An 18861-nucleotide genomic window follows, 5' to 3' on the forward strand; every position below is an offset into this window, starting at 1 on the left:
GGTGGTATTGTGAAGTATTTATGCTTGGAGACAATGCAGAAGCCTGCGTTTAAATTAGACTGTTACTTTTACAAAGTCCCAGAAGTTGCTGAGTTATAAACAGATGTGCGTTAAGCTCTACATTTACTTCCAAGATGATAGGAACAGGGTTTACTGCTGATGGTGGCTTTAATAAACTCTCCAAAAACTGAGCAAAGTGCCGGAAGATGATCGCTCGATGATGCTTCTTGAAAAATAGGGATGCAGGAACCCATTGGAAAGTGGGAGCAACTGTTGACTGTTCGCTAAAAGGACTGCAATTCTTCTGCGGAGTGCAAGAGTGATAAATATACAAGGGAGTATGTCACTTTCTGTCATTTAAAGTTGCCTACAAAAAGCAAACACTGCTTTAAAAAAACAAGTTTATAATCATTTGTTACAATGGAAGTTTTAAAACATGAAATCTTTTTGCGTCATTCTCAGCTAGCTACTGGAAATTTGAATCTTAAATGTTATCTGTCACTATGACAATCATAACAAAATGTCAAACTATGAATGCTTCATTCTCTGTAATTTGAGATTTATTGTAGCCCATCCTCAACAGTTGAAAGATAACCTGTCAACTGTGAAAATATTCTCTGAAGTTCAAAGAAGCTCTAATTTTCAAAAGAAATATACCACTTGGGAACCTGAATCTCAAATGCTCTGGGCCAGAGGAAATCATATACATTTTTTAAAAATGTTGCAGTTTTGTTGCCCTATTCAATTCCTCCCATTCTCAAGCCCAATCAATGCCCCTACTGGAAACCTAGCAAGAATGTAAAGAGTGGAAGAACCTGCCATTGTGGCTCATCAAGTGCTGGTTTAGCACAGGACTAAATCACTGGCTTTTAAAGCAGACCAAGGCAGGCCAACAGCATAGTTCAATTCCCGTACCAGCCTCCCTGAATAGGCGCCGGAATGTGGTGACTAGGGGCTTTTCACAGTAATTTCATTTGAAGCCTACTTGTGACATTAAGTGATTTTCATTTCATTTCATTAATTTCCTCTGTATATAATGGATGTATAATTAGGTTTACCACATAATCATTATTGTAGGGAAAAATCCCTTGTACCAGTGCAGTCAAGAGGCCGAGTCTCAAGGCAAGGTTCAAAGCGTTGTTCTTTATTGTACAATTACTGAAGCCTTCAGGGAGACCCACGCAGCCGGCTCAAACAGTGGATTGGCCCACGTTGATCTCGACAATTACACATTCGCTCTGGATTTTTATAGGAATCCAAATTCGAGCAGGAACATTTGCTCATACATAATAGTTAAAGGGTAGTTTTGATTTAGATCTCTCAGACAGGTTTAAACTGAGAATATGCATCTTTGTCAATTTGCATCTGTATGGTGTGTGTCCGTGTTGATGAGATTATCTGTGCTTGCTCCGAGTGTCCTTCCCCTCTTTAATGTGTTTCCCATTATCCCCCTGATGTGTCTCCTTAGCTAAATCGACCTCTGATGTCTGTGGCTGTGCTATGCGTTTATTTCTGTGTTTGCTAGATGAGGTGTTAATGTCATCTTTGTCGTGCTGTGTGTGTGGGGGACGCTAATCTAATTTATACATTTCTTTTATTCCTCCTATTCTGGTTTCTTTGCCTGCCTTGGCCATTTTATTAATATATTATTTCATTCTATCATACGTTTTTGCAATACAGTTGTGCCATATATCCCACTGCCAGGGTCTTGACTCACAGATATCCCGATCTCCTGGCCATGGGGCCATTTTAAGATGCAGCCTCGTGCTGTTGCTGGGCAGAACAAGGGTCTTCCATCAATTTTGAATTAAAGGTCTCTCAGCTGTGCAGAAGGGGATTTAAACGAATGTCCATCCGGGTGTCCCCTTCTGCATTGTGGGCACATTATAAACAGTGCCAATCGGTCCAATAAAACAGTCCAATGAATGAAGAATGTTTGATGAGATGAGATAAAAATATGATCTTGGAAAATGGCCTACTTCAATCATGTATAATTATGTTTACCATTATAGTCTTATTAATTTATGCTGCCTAATAGAAGGCCCTGCATATCATCTTCCTACTAAGTAAACCACAACTAGAGTTACAATACATATTAATTGGGGAGGCGGTGACGTAGTGGTATTGTCACTGGACCAGTAAACCAGAGGCCCAGAGTAAGATTCTGGGGACCCAGGTTCAAATCCTGCCACTGTAGATGGTGAAATTTGAATTCAACAAAATAAATTCTGAAATTAAAAGTCTAATGACAACCATGAAATCATTGTCAATTGTTGTAAAAACCCATCTGGTTCACTAATATCCTTTGGGGAAGGAAATCTGCCATCCTAACCTGGTCTGGCCGACATGTGACTCCAGACATGGGTGACTCTTAACTGCCCCCTCAAGGGAAGTTAGGGATGGGCAATAAATGCTAGCACAGCCTGCGATGCCCATGTCCCATGAACAAATGTTTAAAAAATTTGATCAATGATATTTACATGATAGTACTCTGCAAAAAATGCTTGCCAACATAACATTGAATCCGGGCCCTATCCAATACACCAAGAAAAAGTAACAAAACTGGAAATAGTATTCTGCATCTGAGACCTCAATTTATACCATCTTAGAATAACTTTTTGATATACTCATAATAGATGGTCGTTTCAGGTTGATGATCTTTCATCAGAATTGGATCAGTGACCTCAAATGTTAATTCTGTTTCTCTCTGCAGATGCTGCCCGCACTGCCGAGCATTCCCACAATTTCCTTTTTTATTTCAGATTTCCAGCATCTGCAGTGTTTGCTTTTGTATCTTTTAAATGCATTTAGGCCATTGGATTTGTTTTATTGTCATGTGTACCGAGGTACAGTGAAAAATATTGTTCTGCATACAGTCCAGACAGATCATTCCATACATGAAAAAAAACATAGGACATACATAAATACACAATGTAAATATATAGGCACAGGCAACGGGTAAGCACACATAGTGCAGAACTACTCAGTAGGGAAGATGATGTGAAGAGATCAGGTCAGTCCATAAGAGAGTCACTCAGGAGTCTGGTAACAGTGGGGAAGAAGCTGTTTTTGAACCTGATTGTGCGTGTTGTCAGATATTTGCATCATCTGCCCGATGGAAGAAGTTAGAAGGGTGAATAACCCAGGTGGGAGGGGTCTTTGATTATGCTGTCAACTTTCCCAGCGCAGCAGAAGATGTAGACAGAGTCAATGGATGGGAGGTGGGTTTGCATGATGGACTGCGCTGTGTTCACGATTTTGTATTTTCTTACACTTTCAGGCCGAGCAGTTGCCATACCAAGCTGTGATGCAGCCAGATTCGGGTATTTTCTATGGTGCATCTGAAAAAATTGGTAAGTGTCAATGTGGACATGCCATATTTCCTTAGCATCCTGAGAAAGTATAGGCGCTGTTGTACTTTCTTGGCTGTAGCGTCGACGTGGGTGGACCAGGACAGATTGTTGATGTGCACACCTAGAAATTTGAAGTTGTCAACCATCTCCACCTCGGCACCATTGATGCAGACAGGGGTGTGTGGGATACTTTGCTTCCTGAAGTCAATGACCAGCTCTTTAGTTTTGCTGACATTGAGGGAGAGATTGTTGTAACACCACTCCACTCGGTTCTCTATCTCCCTCCTGTACTCTGACTCATCGTTGTTCAAGATCTGACCCACTACGGTCGGGTCATCAGCAAACATGATCAGAGTTCATTTAATAAACAGTTCATATTGAATAGTAACTGGAAATGAAGATCAGTAATCACATAAATCCAGACCAGCCTTTCATGTTCCGACATTGGATATGTATCATTCCACAAAAAACAGACATTAAAAGATACCATTGCTGAACTTGTTCAGATCATTTAAATGAAAGCAAAATACTGCAGATGTTGGAAATCTGAAATGAAACAGAAAATGCTGGAAAGATCAGCAGGTCTGACAACATCTATGGAGAGAAATAGTTAACCTTGTGCATCTAAACGATCCTTCTACAGTTCGATCATTTCGATTTAAAACATTAACTCTGTTTCTTTCTACAGATGTTGCCAGACATTGCTGAATTTATCCAGCATTTTCTGTTTTATTTCAGACCATTCAAATGCTGTTGATCTCCATTCCATGTCACCTAGTAACAAAACTATGTTTTTCCAAAGCTTTTACCTAATTATGACAACAGGGCAGCGTGATCTGGTCTGAGAATTTTACTAGTTACTACTCCAGTTTTATTACTTTCTGCTTGAAATATTAACCAGAATATATCCCAGAAAGGATCTGATGAAGCTGGAATATAACCAAATGAAACATTAAAACAATCTTAAGTGGATAGCTCCCTCGCTGCTAACTCCAGGGTACCTGGCATATATACTATCCAGTCATCAATCACCAGATTTGGCTTCACTTTGTTAAGTTGTACTATGTCTTGATCCTGTTAGCCAAAACCACCTATTATTCCAGAATCATTCCAGGGGGCATGGTAACCAATTTCGTTTTCTAGGATTAATTGCCGACTGAGGCCATTTTCCATCACCTGCAAGTTTGATCTGTAAAGAATTGTCACAAAAACAGACACAATCTGTGTTGCTGCCTCTGCCACATCTACCTCTTGTTTTACCCCCATCATTCTGATGATTTGCTCTCACCTCTTCTTCTACAGAATCCAATGCTTGCCCTTGTTCCACCCTCCACTCCATACCTGATCTCTAAACCATTCCTTTTCCCTCCATACAAAATAAACAGTGGGCTGGATTCTCCATTTCTGCGGCTAAGCGCCAATGGAGAATCCGGGGTGCTCCACGATGAGAAAATCGGCACGAATCCCTTACTGGTTCCGGTACTGGTGAGGGGCTAGCACCAGCACCGCGTGGAACACCCGTGGATTGCGCGGAGAATGGACAGAGAACCGCTGGGTCTCAGGGCGCGCATGCGTAGGGCTGACAAGCTGCAGCCGCGCACGCCTCCGCCTCACCGATCGCGCCGGGAAACATGGAACCGGCCGTGCTGGACCACGTACCCGCCCACCCCGACCCAACAGCCCACCCCCTGGCCACCCCCCATCACTCCCCCAAGTACTTGCAAAAGCCCCTCAGCCAGTTGCATGGATCCTGGCCGAGTATGGCAGCGCTGGACACTGCCCCCAGCCGGCATGCCAGGTTTCCGACCGCTGGAACCATACGTAGCCCGAGCCGTTGGGAACTTGGCCCATCGGGGCCAGAGCATCGTGGGTGGACTGGCTGGTGACGTGCCAACGGTGTTGCGACTGCCCATGGCGCATGACCTGATAATGGCGATTTGGAGAAGGCAGAGCATTGCCAACCGGAGTCAAACCAGCGCAAGCCCCGATTCAGGCTTCGGAAGCCATTCTAAGCCCGATCCCGATTTCGGCATCGGGCTACGGAGAATCCCGCCCAGTACCTGTTCTTTAAGAATATTTTTATTCAAGGCATTTTCACATATGTGCACAAAATTTCAGAAGAACAACACATCAACTCAATAAACAACCACAACCGTCCTGCTCCCCTGACACCAACACTCTGCCATGTTCCATGGGGTAACCATTTTAACACCCTAATTCTTACACCCCCCCCCCCCCCCCGCCTGACGGCCCCTCGATGACTCCTCAATCCTCCTTAAAGAAATCGATGAACTGCTCCCACCTTCAGATGAACCTCTCTACACACTCGCAGAGCGAACTTGACCTTCTCAAGCATCAGGAATTCTGCCAGGTCGCTCACCCACACTCCCGCTTTCAGTGTGGCACCGAATCCCTCCACCCCAGTGTCATATGAGTGTATCTTTAAGAAATGGGTGTTTATCAAATAGCTGTAGTGGTTGTACTTTTAAGAAATGGGTGTTTAACAAATAGCTGCAGTGATGTCAGAGTGTGGGTGGAGCTGGGCTGTCTGTTTGTTTTACTTTCGCTTTGAGCTAGCAGCTACAGAGTGTGTTTAGTTTCGTTTTGCAGATTGGGAGCTGCATCCAGAGAAAGAAGGTGTAATTCTGATTTCTTTCTGCATGAAAGGAATGTCTTCAAATCACTTGCTAATTTAAAAGTGATAACTGCTCTCAGTAGAGAATTTAAACCTGATGTCTGTGTTGAAAAGTGTATTTGTCTTATGGACGTTGCAAGGGAAGATTAAGGGTTACTTACAGAGTACTGTATTCTTTGGGGGGAGTATTTGAGTTGATAGTTGCTAAGATGTTTACTGTGTGTTTAAAAATATTAACTGGATTCATAGAATAAACATTGTTTTTTGTTTAAAAATACTTGTAGTTCTCTGTTGCATCACACCTGTAAAGTGGGCCCTTGTGCGCCCCATAACCAAAATCTATTTAAAGTTATGGGTCAGACGAACTCCATGATACACGTTGGGGTTCTCTAAACTCTGGCCCGTAAGACCAGCAAAATCCATCTCCGGGCTATCAGGGAGGCAAAGGCCAAGACGTCGGTCTCTCACCCCTTGGACTCCCCCCCCCCCCCAAACACTAAGGGCAATTTTGGACACTAAGGGTAATTTAGCATGGCCAATCCACCTAACCTGCACATCTTTGGACTGTGGGAGGAAACCGGAACACCCGGAGGAAACCCACGCACACACGGGGAGGATGTGCAGACTCCGCACAGACAGTGACCCAAGCCGGAATCGAACCTGGGACCCTGGAGCTGTGAAGCAATTGTGCTATCCGCAAGGCTACCGTGCTGCCCTTATGAGATGAGATGGTTCTGGACGGGTTGGAGTTTCCCAAGCTGGAGGAGGGGTTGAGCCAATGCCTGGGGTCCCCAATTGGGCTGAGGTGATGGATGGTATGGGGGTGATGCAGATATGGAACGCCCGGGGACAGGACGGGTTCCCTGTTGAGTTTTATAAAATTTTTGGGGCGGACCTGGGGCCACTGCAGATGAGAGTGTATAATGAAGCGAGGGAGAGGGGGTCACTGCCCCCTACATTGCCGCAGACTTCCATATCCCTGATCTTAAAGAAGGATAAGGATCCGGAGCAGTGTAGGTCATACCGCCCGATGTCAATACAGAATGTAGGTACCAAGCTGTTGCCCTAGTTGCTTGCATTGCGGATTGAGGACTGTGTGACAGGAGTGATAGGCGAGGATCAGACGTTTTTTGTGAAGGGGAGGCAATTGCCGACAAATGTACGGAGGCTACTCAATGTATTTATGATGCCTTCGGGGCGGGCAGGAGGTAGAGGTGGTGGCGGCAATGGACGCAGAGAAGGCTTTTGATCCAGTGGAGTGGGCGTATTTGTTGGAGGTGCTGAGCGGTTTGTGTTTGGGCAGGGACTTGTGGATTGCGTCCGGCACTGTATACGCGCCGGTAGTGAGCATGCGGATGAACAGAGTGAGTTCGGGATACTTTGGGCTGCACCATGGGAGGATGCAGGGGTGCCCGCTCACACTGTTGCTTTTCGCCTTGGCGATAGAGCTATTGGCAATGGCACTTGGGGCACCGATGGATTGGCGCGGGATTGAGCAGGGAGGTGCCAAACGCAGAGTCTCGCTATATGTGGGCACCCGGTTATATATCTCGGACCTGGTGGGCAGCATTGGGGGTATTGTGGATATTCTGGGGGATTTCGGCCAGTTTTCGGGATATAAATTGAACATGGGAAAGAGTGAGGTGTTCCCGATTAATGCCAGAGGGCAGGAGAGGTGAAATGGGGAGTTGTCGTTTAGGATGGTGGGGACGAGCTTCAGCTATTCAGGTGGTGCGGAGCTGGGCCCAGCTGCATAAACTGAACTTGACTTGATTGGTGGAGGGGATGAAGGCAGATTTGAAAAAGTTGGGATGTGTTGCCACTGTCGCTGGCTGGGCGGATGCAGACAGCAAAAATGATGATGCTGGTCTGTGGAGGAGGAGTGGGTTTGGTGGCACGTGGAGGCGGCATCGTGTCGGGGAACAAGTTTGAGGGCTTTGTTGTTGGCGCCTTTACCATTCCAGCCAGCCAGGTACTCCACGAGCCCAGTGGTGGTGTCAATCTGAAGGGTGTGGGGGGCAGTGTCGGCAGCATTTGGGCTAGAGGGTGCGTGGTGTGGGCGCCGATCTGCGACAACCTTGGGTTTGCACCGGCGGGGCTGGATGTGGGTTTCGGGATGGCGGCAGTTGGGGATTGAGCGCTTCAGGGGCTTGTTGATAGGGGGCAAGTTTGCAGGGCTGGAGGACTTGGATGTAGTGTATGAGTTGCCCAGGGGGAATGGCTTTAGGCACCAGCAGGTTCGGTATTTCGTGAGGAGAGAGGTGGCGTCCTTTCCGGGGCTGCCGCCCCCAGGATTGCAGGATAAGTTGCTGTTGAAGGACAAAATAGGAGAGGGAAAGGTGTTGGATATCCATAAGGAATTGAGGAAATGGAAGGAAGCCTCCATGGGGGATATTAAGTGTAAGTGGGAGGAGGAGGTGGGAGGGGTGGTGGGGCTGAGATGTGGGCGAGGCTCTACGGAGGGTGAACATGTCCTCGTCATGTGTGAGTTAAGCCTCATCCAGTTTAAGGTGATGCATAGGCTCGCATGAAGGTGGTGAGATGAGTAGCTTCTTTGCAGGGGTAGAGGATAGGTGTGGGCGGGGTGGGGGGGGGGTCCCGGGAATCATGCCCACATGTTCTGGGCATATCCAAGACTAAGGGGCTTCTGGCAGGGGTTTTCCGGATGTTATATCCAATGTATTGGGTGTGGGGGTTGTTCCGAGTCCAGGGCTGGTTCAGAGTTCCAAGGTGGCGACATTTGTGATGTTGGAAGACCCGGGTAGACCCCCCCCCCCCCCCCCCAGGCTGCTGCTGACCTCCTCCTAACGCTCCGCGAGATAGTCTAGGAATGGTTGCCACCGCCTGAGGAACCCCTGCACAGACCCTCGCAAGGCAAACTTTATCCTCTCCAGCTTGATGAACCCTGCCATGTCATTGATCCAAGCTGCCACACTAGGGGGCTTCGCATCTTTCCATAATAGCAAACTCCTCCGCCGGGCTACCAGGGATGCAAAGGCCAGAATACCGGCCTCTTTCGCCTCCTGCACTCCCGGCTCGTCCGTTACCCCAAATAATGCCAACCCCCGGCTCGGCTTGACCCGGGCTTTCACCACCTTGGACATAGTCCTCGCAAAACCCCTCCAAAACCCATCCAGTGCCAGGCACGGCCAGAACATATGGACGTGATTTTCTGGGCTTCCCGAGCACCTCCCACATCTGTCCTCCACCCCAAAGAACCTACTCAACCTCGCCCCTGTCATATGCGCTCTGTGAGTAAATTTGAACTGTATTAGGCTGAGCCTGGCGCAAGAGGAGGAAAAATTAACCCTACTCAGGGCATCAGCCCACAGACCCTCATCTATCTCCTCCCCCAGCTCCTCCTCCCACTTGCCCTTTAACTCCTCCACCGAGGCCTCCTCCTCTTTCTTCAGCTCCTGGTAAATCGCCGAAACTTTGTCTTCTCCAACCCATACACCCGAAATCACCCTGTTCTGAATCCCCTATGCCGGAAGCAGCGGGAATTCACTCACCTGCCGCCTCACAAACGCCCTCACTTGCATGTACCTGAAAGCGTTTCCCGGGGGTAACCCAAACTTCTCCTCCAGCGCCCCTAGGCTCGCAAACGTCCCATCGATGAACAGGTCCCCCATTCTTCTAATCCCTGCCCGATGCCAGCTCCGAAACCCCCCATCCATCCTTCCCGGGACGAACCGATGATTCTCCCGAATCGGGGACCAAACCGAGGCTCCCACCTTACCCCTGTGTCCCCTCCACTGCCCCCAGATCTTCAACGTCGCCGCCACCACCGGACTCGTGGTGTACCTGGTCGGCGAGAGCGGCAGCGGTGCTGTCGCCAGCGCCCTCAGGCTCGTGCCCACACAGGAGGCCATCTCTAGCCTCTTCCACGCGGCCCCCTCTCCCTCCATTACCCACTTACGGATCATCGCCACATTGGTTGCCCAATAATAGCCGCACAAATTTGACAGCGCCAGCCGCCCCCTGTCCCCACTACGCTCCAGAAACACTCTCTTCACCCTTGGGGTCTTATTCACCCACACAAAACCCATGATGCCCCTACTTACCCATTTGAAAATGGCCTTGGGGATCATAATGGGAAGGCACTGGAACACAAAGAGAAACCTCGGGAGGACCGTGATTTTGAACGACTGCACCCTACCCGCTAGTGAGAGTGGCAGCATATCCCATCTTTTAAAATCCTCCTCCATCTGCTCCACCAACTGCGTCAAGTTGAGCTTGTGCAGGGCCCCCCAACTCCTAGCTACTTGGATCCCTAGGTACTGAAATCTCCTTTCCGCCCTCTTCAGCGTTAGCTCGTCTATCCCCCGTCCCTGGTCCCCTGAATGCACCACAAAGAGCTCACTCTTCCCTACGTTGAGTTTATACCCCGAAAAGTCCCCAAACTCCCTTAGCATCCGCATGACCTCCGCCATCCCCTCCACTGGATCTGCCACATACAGCAACAGGTCTTCAGCATACAACGACACCCGGTGTTCCTCTCCCCCCGGACCAGTCCCCTCCATTTCCTGGACTCCCTTAGTGCCATGGCCAGAGGCTCAATTGCCAGTGCAAACAACAAGGGGGACAGGGGGCACCCCTGCCTCGTCCCCTGGTACAGCCGAATGTACTCCGACCTCCGTCGATTCGTAGCCACACTCGCCACCGGGGCTCTATATAGCAGCCTGACCCAGCTGATGAGCCCCTACCCGAACCCAAACCTCTGCAACACTTCCCAAAGATACTCCCACTCCACCCGGTCAAAGGCCTTCTTCGCGTCCATAGCTGCCACTACCTTTGCTTCCTCCTCGACCAGGGGCATCATAATCACATTGAGGAGCCTCCACACATTTGTATTTAGCTGCCTACCCTTCACAAATCCCGTCTGGTCCTCATGAATCACCCCCGGGACACAGTCCTCAATTCTCGTAGCCAGCACCTTTGCCAACAACTTAGCATCATCATTGAGGAGCGAGATCGGTCTATACGACCCACATTGCAGTGGATCCTTGTCCCGCTTCAGGATCAAAGAAATCAGCGCCCTAGATATTGTCGGGGGCAAGGTCCCCCTCTCCCTCGTCTTATTGAACGTCCTCACTAGCAACGGGCCCAGCAGGTCCACGTAATTCCTGTAGAATTCAACTGGGAACCCATCTGGCCCCGGGGCCTTCCCCGCCTGCATGCTCCCCAATCCTTTAACCAGCTCCTCCAGCCCAATCGACGCCCCCAAACCAGCCACCTCCTCCTCCACCCTCGTGAACCTCAGCTAATCTAAGAATCGTCGCATCCCCTCCTCCCCAGCTGATGGCTCAGACCTGTACAGATCCCCATAGAAGTCCCTAAATACCTCGTTTATTCTCACCGCACCGCACCGTATTCCCCCCTCTATCCTTAACTCCACCAATCTCCCTCGCTGCCTCCCTCTTACGAAGCTGGTGTGCCAGCATCCGACTCGCCTTCTCCCCATACTCATACATCGCCCCCTGCGCTTTCCTCCACTGTGCCTCTGCTTTCCCTGTGGTCAACAGGTCGAACTCCTCGGGGGCCTCTGCATACCTCCTGTCCACCCTTAAAATCTCCCCCACCAACCTCTCCCTCTCCTCTCTATTCTCCCGGTGGGCCCTAATGGAGATTGACTCTCCCCTGACCACCGCCTTCAGCGCCTCCCAGACTACCCCCACCTGCACCTCCCCATTGTCGTTGGCCTCCAAATATCTTTCAATGCACCCCCGCACCTGCCCGCACACCTCCTCAACCGCCAATAGTCCCACATCAAGGCGCCACAGTGGGCGCTGGTCCCTCTCCTCCCCCAACTCCAGCTCCACCCAATGCGGGGCGTGGTCCAAGATGGCTATGGCCGAATATTCCGTTCCCTCCACTTTCGGGATTAGCGCCCTACTCAAAATGAAAAAATCTATCCGGGAGTAGGCTCTATGGACGTGGGAAAAGAAGGAAAATTCCCTGGCCAGCGGCCTGACAAACCTCCATGGATCCACTCCCCCCACCTGGTCCATAAACCCCCTGAGCACCTTGGCCACAGCCGGCCTCTTACCCTTCCTGGACCTAGAGCGGTCCAGTGCTGGGTCCAGCACCGTGTTGAAGTCCCCCCCCATTATCATGCTTCCTACCTCCAGATCAGGAATCCAACCCAGCATACGTTTCATAAATCCGGCATCATCCCAATTCAGGGCAGAGACGTTCACCAGTACCACCCGCACCTCCTGCAACATACCGCTCACCATCACATATCGACCTCCATTATCCACTACAATATTCATTGCCTCAAACGACACCCGCTTCCCCACCAGTATTGCAAACCCTCTGTACTTCGCATCCAGCCCTGAATGAAAGACCTGCCCTACCCATCCCTTTCTCAGCCTAACCTGATCTGCCACCTTCAGATGTGTCTCCTGGAGCATAAACACATCTGCCTTCAGTCCCTTTAAGTGCGCGAACACCCGGGCCCTCTTGACCGGCCCGTTCAGGCCCCTCACATTCCAAGTTATCAGCCGGATTGGGGGGCTACTCGGCCCCACCCCCCGCCGACTAGCCATCTCCTTTTTTAGCCTAGCCACGTGCCCACGCCTCCCGCACCCTCCAGTCTCCCAGGCGGGGGACCCCCCCTCCGACTACCTCTCCTACCTCCAGCTCCCTTTTGGCCAATGCAGCAGCAACCCTGTCCCCCCCCCCCCTCCCCCCGCTAGATCCTCATCTAGCCATTTTGCTCCCCCCATGACATTCCCGTAAGTCAGCTGACTCCTGCTGACCCCGGCCTCTCCCGCCATTCCATCGACCCCCCAGTGAGAGAATCCCCCCATCCCTTGGCAGTCAGTGTGCGCCCCTCTCCAGCACCGCCCTTTCCCCCCCCCCCCGGCCCCACCCCCATCCTTCCCTACCGCGGGAAAAAGCCCGCGCTTTCCTGAGCCGCTCCTCCCCCCCCTCTGGCGCAGCTTTATGCGGCCTAATCCCAACTCCTCATCCCCACGCCTCCACTCCCCCTCTTCCTCTGTGGGGCCCTGCCCCTCCAACACCGACGCCCACACTCTCCCACAGCTCCCACATCAAATCCATTCACCCATCCCCACCCAGCATTCAAACCCATAGAACATTCCCCAAACGCAATAAACATAGTAAACATCCTCCCATGACCAACCCTCAGTTTGAGTCCAACTTTTCAGTCTGTATAAAGTTCCATGCCTCATTGGGCGTTTCAAAATAGTGGTGCCGATCTTGGAACGTGACCCACAATCGCGCTGGCTGCAGCATCCCGAACTTCACCCCCTTCCGATGGAGCACCGCCTTAGCCCGGTTAAAACCAGCTCTCTTTTTAGCCACCTCCGCACTCCAGTCCTGGTAAATTTGGATCTCCGTGTTCTCCCACCTGCTGCTCCGCTCTTTTTTGGCCCATCTCAGGACACACTCTCAGTCCATAAAGCGGTGGAACCTCACCACTACAGCCCTTGGCGGCTCGTTGGCTTTGGGTCTCCTTGCAAGGACCCGATGAGCCCCATTTAGCTCCAGGGGCCTCGGGAAAGCTCCCGCGCCCATCAGCGAATTGAGCATCGTGCTCATATATGCCCCGGCGTCGGGCCGCTCCACTCCTTCAGGGAGACCCAGAATCCGAAGATTCTTCCTCCTCGACCTATTCTCCAGGTCCACAAATTTTTCCGCCCACCTCTTGTGCAGTGCCTCGTGCGCCTCCACCTTCACCGCCAGGCCAAAGATGTCATCCACGTTCTCCGAGGCTTTTTTCCGCACCTCCCGGATCGCCGCCTCTTGGGCCTTCTGGGTCTCCACAAGCTTCTCAATCGCCGCCTTTATTGGCGCCAGCATTTCTGTCTTCAGCTCCTCAAAACAGCGTTTAAGAAACTCCTGCTGCTCCTGCGACCACTGCGGCCATGTTGCTTGGTCTCCACCCGTCGCCATCTTGCTTTTCCTCCCTCGCACTTTCCGCTGCCCCAAGATCACTTTTTTAACCGCTCCACTCCTGGTCCAATCCATATAAAGTCGGGGGGACCTTGCTGTCACCTTCCCACACGGGAAGCCGTCGAACAATTGCCGTTGGGGCCCCTCTGGAGAGCCCAAAAGTCCATTCCCGGCGGAAACTGCCGAACGTGCGACCTACCTCGGCATAGCCGCACCCGGAAGTCCCTACCGATCTTCCTTGAAGTTGCTTGCTTACTCAACTGATGGCATCCTACTTGTCTTCTCCCCGTACTCATACACTGCTCCTACGCAACTGCCACATCGCCTTCCCCGTAGACACTAACCCAAACTCCATCTGGAACCTCTGCCTTTCCTTCAACAGCCCCTCCTCCGGTGCCACCGAGTATCACCGGTTCACGTTCAGAATCTCATCTACCAGCCTTGCCCCCTCCTTGCATTTCAACCTCTCCCTGTACACCCGCTCACTACAGCCTTGAGTGCCTCCCACAACATGGTGGCTGTGAACCCCTGTTCAACTCCACATAGCCCCGAATGAAAGCCTGCACTGCTCACACACCTCCTCATCACCAGAAACTCCACGTCTAGCCTCCATCGCGGCCATTGGGCCTCCCCTGAACCACCCACAAATCCACCCAATGCAGTGCGTGGTCGGCAACCATGCCAAGTCCGCCTTCAGACTCCTCAAATGCGTGAACACACAGACCTTGTTACCAACCCATTCAGCCCTTTCATATTCCACATGGCCAGCCTGATCAGGTGGCTCCCTGCCTCTTCCCCTGCCCATTAGCCATACCCCTCTTTGAGCCAGCCCCTGGCCTGCATCACAGGCCCCTCTTGGCCTGCCTCCAGATGTCCATCATTGATCCTTTCCCCACTGCGCCGCACCAACCACACCTTGCCAGCAACCCTCCCCATCTTCAAACAACAATCCAACCCCATTTCCACCCCCCACACCTTCCTCGTAGCAAACCCTCACTTCACTCCCATTAACTAGCCCACCCAGTTAGCACGGTTGCACCTGCCCAAGAAACGTCACCCTCGTTTCCTCCCAACCGCCAACACACAGAGTAATAATTGGCACACTCACCATCACTGCTCCCCTGCCAAGACTTGCCCCGGGTTAACCACCCCATGCACTTTACAAAGCACACAAATCTCCTCCAAAGTTCAATGTCCTCACACTCCTCCCAGTGCATCGCCTCCTCCGGAGTGTCAAAAAAGAGCTCCTCTTTCTGGAATGTCACTCACAGGCTGTCTGGGTACAAAACTCCAACTTCACCCTCTTCTTAAAGAGGGCAGCCTTTATCTGGTTGAACCCGGCCCTCCTCTTCTGCAGCTCCGTACCCAGGTCCTGGTAGACCTGCAGCCCACTCCCTTCCTAGGTACTCTTCTTGGTCAGCCTCGCATACCGTAGGATCTTCTCCCTATCCAAAAAGCGATGCAGTCGCACCACCATCGCCCTTGGCGGTTCCACCACCTTGGCCAGGTCTTTCAGGGCCTCTTTTCTCTGCTAGCAGCTGGTGGAGATTTGTTACTCAAGGACTCCACCAGCTGCTCCACCGACCTCTGGGCGGGCAGCGCACCACCCTACACTCCACCATCTTTACCTGTGGTGCACCAAGAAAACTCTCCTGCTCCAAATGCACTTTCTTTCTCATGGCGCTCCTTGTCCACTGATCCATGTACCAGCCACACCAGAGGAGTATTACCGTCCCTGGGTACTCCTGCACCTTTTCCCCCTCAAAAACCACATCCTTCAGGTGGGGAAAGACCAAGAAAAATCCACCCTGAACTGGAGCTACCAAATGTGTGATCACTCAATCCACGGACACCACGAAGTCCCAAAATAAATGTTATCACCCCCTCCTTGGAAATCTCATCCCGGATCCCTTCCTGTCCAGGGTTTCAAGTGGAATAGCACTAAATTCCATTACAATCTCTCTCACAATTTGTTTGCATCCCTTCAGCCCAGCTTACATATTTTTTTTTACAATACTCGGATGTTTCGAGGCTAAAATACAAATCAGTTTATGAACATGATTGTGGTGGAATCTCCCTCCGTCCTCAATCTTGCCACAACATTTCATATAATAAACTATTCATCCTTCCCTGCTTTTCCTTCATTGTCCTGGTCCATGGAATCATTCTTACCTGGTTTAGTTCTTACCCGAAATACAATTGGCACACCTCTGTCAATGGCTTCACATTGTTCCTTTGTCTAGATCGATAACCTCCATCAATCTATCTATAGTGTAGCCTGATGGGTATTCGGAAAGACATCAGCAAAGCCTGATGATTAAAAAAGGCTAATCCTGTATCAGCATAAGCAACATAAACTGCGGGGGTCAGCAGTGAAGATTAGGGTGTGCAGCCAGGGAGTGAGCACAGGTGCCGATTGGACAGTTGCTGTTGTTATGCCTTGGACAGAATGATTGAACACAGACCCGTGTGTCGTATTCCTGAGAGAATTACGACCCCTGAGAGTCATGACTCTTTCAGCATTCATGACTCAAGGTCATCCGTTAATTAGTGCTGTCCTGCGAGTATGTGACTGGAAGCAGGAGTAAGATCTCTATAAAAAGGAGAGACAAAGAAGCTTCTGAAACGATAACCTGCAGGAATAACCATTGTAAGAAGGCATTCCCTGGGATCGGGACCCAGAGAGGATCTCAGGATCGACCAAGAGAGTGTGATCACTTTGCCTCTTAACGGGTGGGATTTAGGCCCAAGCCATGAGTTTTGATACCTTCCGTAGAACAAAGCTTTTGACCAGAATTTTGATAGTGTGTGTAAGAGAGCTTTCAATACGGTGTTTTGATACTTTTGGGGTAACTTGGTAAGTGAGAGTTCGGTTTTATTCATATAGGGGCTAGTTGAATACATATAACTAATAAGCAAAATATTAAAAGTGTCTTGACTGTGGGAACCCAGTCGTTTCTCATATAATGAATTAACCATTGTATTCAATACTAAGAACAGTGTGTAATCAACCAATCAATTTTAGTTAAATCTCCGGCAGCTATGAAATATGGCAAAGCATGAGAAACACAGTAAGACTACGCACGTAAGCACGGAGCTAGGTTTGATAGGCACCAATCAATCTCAAGTAATGTCCAATGTTTGATTAACAAGTTATCCTCTAAGAAACAGATATTCGTTTGAACAAACCGGGAGTTCCCAGCTAAGAATTGAAGCCAATTAATGCAGAGGGGTTAAACCGGAGACAAGAATTACCTTAAAAATAGGACCTTGTGGTTCAGGTTCTTTGTTCCTGAATTCTTGAATCATCTATCTGTTTGTTTGTGTTTAGTGATTTAATTTGTTCTTGACTTTTGCCATGTGCTTGACTTTTTTCTGTATTGTTTGATATTTTGTTCAGTTCTGCAGTTTTTATTCAAGTGTATACCAGTAACTGAATATATTGTGGAGGTGGCAGCACATGTCAGATAGGACACAGGGGAAGCTTAATTTTGATCTGAGCATTGGCGTCACAGCACGGTAGCATTGTGGATAGCAGAATTGCTTCACAGCTCCAGGGTCCCAGGTTCGATTCCGGCTTCGGTCACTGTCTGTGCGGAGTCTGCACATCCTCCCCGTGTGTGTGTGTGGGTTTCCTCTGGGTGCTCCGGTTTCCTCCCACAGTCCAAAGATATGGTTAGGTGGATTGGCCATGATAACTTGCCCTTAGTGTCCAAAATTGCCTTTAGTGTTGGGTGGGGTTACTGGGTTATGGGGATAGGGTGGAGGTGTTGACCTTGCGTAAGGTGCTCTTTCCAAGAGCCGGTGCAGACTCGATGGGCCGAATGGCCTCCTTCTGCACTGTAAATTCTATGATCTATGAACAAAGTTGTATTTTTGAACCGCCATCGATTCTTTTTAGAAGAGAAAAATAAGAGTCCTCACAGTAAGGTACAATAAAGGAGATTGTTGTTAGATAATCTGAGTTTGAGTGTTTTGTCCGTAATGCTAGTTGACCCAAGTTTGAGGTCCAACAAACTTTTTTCCCCTAAATAGCATCACACATTTATCACAGGGTCAATTTCTGTGTGTAAGCTAATAATATCAGGTCCATGTGAATGTCAATCACCCCTTTAGATCCCTCCGCCACTTGTGTTGTTCAACTGTTTGTCTGACACTATCAATGTTGAATGCCACCTTGATTGATCAGAAATATCCAAGCCATTGTTTGAAACAAACTTTCACTCCATTCCCACAGATTTTTTACACTTCTCTGGCTGAAACAGTCATGCAAAGCTGTGACGCCAAGGCTCAGATCAAAATTAAGCTTCAAGTCCCATGTCCTATCTGACACGTGCTGCCTCCTCTACAATATATTCTGACCGTATTTGTATCTCAGCCCATCTACTACCGTTGGACTTTCTTGCTTCATCTGTAGCCATCTGGGATGGCCACTTACAACCAGGAACAGAGAAGCTCACAAAGCATAGCGTTTAAAATGGACAGAGCAAGATTCAGGCAGGCTCAGAGACTGAAATGTATATTTGTAAGCGAGGAATCCAGACGGTATCGAAACTCCGACCAATTGGCATTTTGATAGACCGATTAGCATTTGATGGCCCATCTCCACCAAGACAAAGGGCTGATACTTGAGTGACTGGTACAGTTCCAGACATTTCGGCGCCACTCCTTGTACTAGGGAAGCGTAAACAACAGGGTCAGTGACCGCTTGGGACACGCCCAGCCATCCAGGCACCCGCCCATTTATTGGTTAGGAATCGAACAGAGTGATCAGGGATCACCCAATTAGTGGGGTACAAACTGAAGGACCGCTCAAAAGAGCACGAAAACTCCCAAGCATAAGAATAGAGTCCACCATGCGTTCGTCCTCTTTTGAACCTGGCGCCCTGGCACCGACCATCTCCAATCGCAGCACCATCAGAAGCAAGTCCAAGGTCAACACTCACTACC

The sequence above is a fragment of the Scyliorhinus torazame genome, chromosome 14, assembly GCF_047496885.1.
Source record: "Scyliorhinus torazame isolate Kashiwa2021f chromosome 14, sScyTor2.1, whole genome shotgun sequence".
In the NCBI taxonomy this organism is placed as follows: domain Eukaryota; kingdom Metazoa; phylum Chordata; class Chondrichthyes; order Carcharhiniformes; family Scyliorhinidae; genus Scyliorhinus; species Scyliorhinus torazame.